This window comes from Carlito syrichta, unplaced genomic scaffold, assembly GCF_000164805.1.
Source record: "Carlito syrichta isolate Samal-C Ts95f unplaced genomic scaffold, Tarsius_syrichta-2.0.1 Scaffold308079, whole genome shotgun sequence".
In the NCBI taxonomy this organism is placed as follows: domain Eukaryota; kingdom Metazoa; phylum Chordata; class Mammalia; order Primates; family Tarsiidae; genus Carlito; species Carlito syrichta.
In genome coordinates, this window is record NW_007252175.1 from 1,400,454 (window position 1) to 1,404,196 (window position 3,743).

The following is a 3,743-nucleotide window of genomic DNA, read 5'->3' on the forward strand; positions in this document are numbered from 1 at the left end:
ACTATTCACAATAACAAACACATGGAGCCAACCCAGATCCCTGTCAAAAGTGGACTGGAGAAAGAAAGTGCGGTACACATACATGATGGAATATTATGCAGCCATGAAGAGGAACAGAATCATGGCCATTGCAACTATTTGGATGCAGTTGGAGACCATCATACTAACTGAACTATCACAGAAGCAAAGAACTGAATACCACATGTCCTCAAGCGTAAGCAGGTCCTGAACACTAGTCACATTAGCCCAAGGGTGGGATCGGCAGATGATGCTAAGGGAGGGAGGGATGGAAGAGGGAGAGGGAGGCCTATTTGGAATGCCCTTAGTCAGCCATCTTGAAAATGCTCACATGCGTCCTGTCTCAGCTTTAATGATGTTAACAATATCTAGGGTTCAGTTCAATCTCTTCTTTATGAAGGTTTCTATCAACATAACTACCGATTTTGCCATCATTTGACTATAGAGCCGTGATCCTTTCACCACAAGTTGTGAAATCATGGTTTTTCATCACTGTTTTTTCCATTTATTAACTGGACTTATTTTTAATATAACAATTTCTTCTTATGTACTAGCTCCTAATTGTGTTAACCTGAAACATAATTCACATGGGAAGATAAAGATAAACACCTAATTGTTTTGCCTTAATCATCAAATTTTAGAGTAATTAACTGGTGCTCTAACTACTTTCATTGATGCTCAAGAGTTGAATTCTTTTTCTCCTACTCCTTATAATATTAGTATACACTCATTGCTTTTTATATATTCCATGTATGCTAATTATTTAAAGATATCATGTTTTTAAAAGCTATAACGTGTTTCATCCTTTGCCTGTGGAAGTCCCTCGGTTTAGCTCCTGTGTTTCTTTGACATGACCCAAGAGAGCATCCTTGCTTTCTGGTTGAAGAAGTCATTTCACGCATATGTTGTACATTTTCTGATCCCCGACTGGGGTTAGCTTCTGTAAGACACCTTTATTTCTTTTAGTGGTAAATGGTATTTAAAAATTATATCTGGAGCTAGAGGTGATCATTACGACTAGACTTGTTGTGGCCTTAGACCTTTTTCACAAAGCTAGGAAAAAAAAAAAAATATATATATATATATATATTAAGCAGGAGGTATTATGATCTCACAATGATATTTTCCAGTCATACTAAAGATTTCAACATTATTATTTAATACATTTAATTTTTCCAACTCTTTTCTCTAATAGTGATGACAACCATAATGTAATTACATATTCTCTTTAATTGACAATACACTGTAACATGGACTTAAAGCCACAATGTTCTATTACTCGTTGCAGTTTCCATCTGTAAAAATTTAAAATTTAAAAATTGCATATTCTATAGTTTGTCTAAATGTTTAAAAATTGGTGTCCAGAGATGAGGAAACTGTTTTGTATACGATTTAAGTAGTTCTACAATTCATGGGAATCCTCTCTCTTGAATTGAAACTTTTGTTGCACATATGCCTTTACCTACTCATTGATAATTTCCTGACCTTCCTATTCAAATTCCACTGCTCCATTGCCTTGTTTTCCAACAATTGCCTCCATGGTAGGCAGAATTAACCTACTCTCAATCCTGCCCATTTTCTACTGACAAGCACCTGCAAATATGTTACCTAACATAACAAAAGAGGCTTTGCAAGTGTGATTAAGTTAAAAATCTTGCAATGAAGAAAGGACTCTGCCTAATCAAAAAAGCCTGATATTATCACCAGGGTCTTTATAAGGGGAAGAGGAAGGCAGGAGAATCAGAGTTAAGAAGCAGGTATATGTAATAACAGAAATAGACATCAGAGTGATACAGGGTCAAGAACCAAGAAATGTGGGCAGCCTCTGGATATTGGGAAAGATAAGAGAAAAAATTCCCCTCTAGAGTCTCCAGAAGGCGTATAACCCAGTGAGACCTGATTTTAGTCAAGTGAAACCTGTTTCAAATGGCCCTTAGAACTGTGAGTTAATAGATGTGTGTTGTGTCAAGTCAGCAAATTTGTGATGGGATACAGAAACAGAAAAAAATTCACTCACCCCTTTACATAGTTGTCCTTCATAGTATGCATTATAACTTGCATTTGTTGGTCTTTTATTTATTGCATTTATTCATTTTACTTCTTGGTCTGTGGACTTCTTAACTCTCTTTTGTACTGGAATGTAAACTTTATGAAGCCAAGACTCTATATTCTTATGATCTCTTACTATTTGCACTGAGCACAATATGTATTTAGTTGGGTCAGTGAATATTTTTGAGTCATTTAGATGAATACTAAGTTTTTATTGAATTGTTCTAGCTTATATCAAACTTATGAGAGATCAATATAGTCCAAAACTTTTATTCTCTGCAAAAGTTATTGCCAGCCCTGTTCATCTAACTATAAAACAATTGATTACATGAATTACCTGCCCTACCACACAGACATTAGTTTTGTAACTACAATTGTGTTTTAATTATTAACTCACATCTGCTTTCTGTAGTAGTCAGCAAAAATTCTTAGGGAAAAGGACATTATTGTATTATTGTTTTAAATCCCTAGATCCTAATTCAGTGTCTGACATTGATAGACACTCTACAAATGTATATTTAATGAATAAAAATAAATGAGGAAGTGCTTTATCATTAAATTCAATAGTTTATGTTTATCCATTTTACATTTAATATCATGGTTTAGTTTTGAATTTTAAACTGATTGCCTTACATTGTCAAATACATTTCTAAATGAGTTTTCACTCACAGATTTGTGGTATTTGGTATTTATTCTTCCTTTTACTCTAAACCATTTATGTTTTACAATTTTGTACATACTGCTGAGCCCCTAGACAGCAAGTGTTGTTTTAAGTGATGTGGATAGAGAAGCAAAGAGGTCGAACAATTCATTCCCTACTGTGGCTTATTTTGTAGTAAAGAGAGACAGACAACAAATAAAGAAGAGATCAGTTAGTGCTAAGTTCTTTATAAAAAGCCAGTTCACTTGGACAATTTTCTTTTTACATTGCTATATAGCAGGCATTCTTGTCCCTGTTTTCATTTATGAGTCCTGATTTTTGTGCTTTCAATTTTTATGCTGTTCTACATGCTTGGAATTCCCTTTTCTTTCTTGAATTTGCACGTGAAGGAACTTGAGGTTTGGAATTGGAAGTGAACTTAAATTTGATCTCTACCGAATATGAGCAATGTGACTTCCTGCAAGAGTTTTAATCCAGGTGAGGACAGTTTGCTATCTGTAAAATGGAGATGTAACACTAATGTATTCTTTACAGTGATGATAAATGAATAATATCCCATTTTCCTTAAAGCATTCACCACAACACCTGGTAAGCTGTAGCCTGTCCCTAAGTATAGTTGCTTACTTTCTGTCTTCATATCTTTAAAACCCTGTCATTCTTTAAAGCCTACGGCACTTTTAAATTAATCCTTTTCTGAAATCCTTGTATAACACTCTTAGTTTGTCCCTTCATTGAGAGGATCCTTTGCTCTCTTCTGTTGTCTTATTTCTTTTTCCTGTGCTTATTCTTTTGTACATCAGTGTATGCCAAACCTTTTGAAAGCAGACACCCATCCTCAAGATCACCTTCCTTGCCTTAGAGAACTTGACACAGTGCTCACAAGAGAGGTGGCTTCTGATAACACAGAGAGCTGACCTAGGGATGAGCTGGCCTAGGGATTCTCATTCAGACTTATCTGATCCCTCTGGCAACTGTGGAGGCCCATTATTCATCTGGTAAAGCTGCTACTACTTGC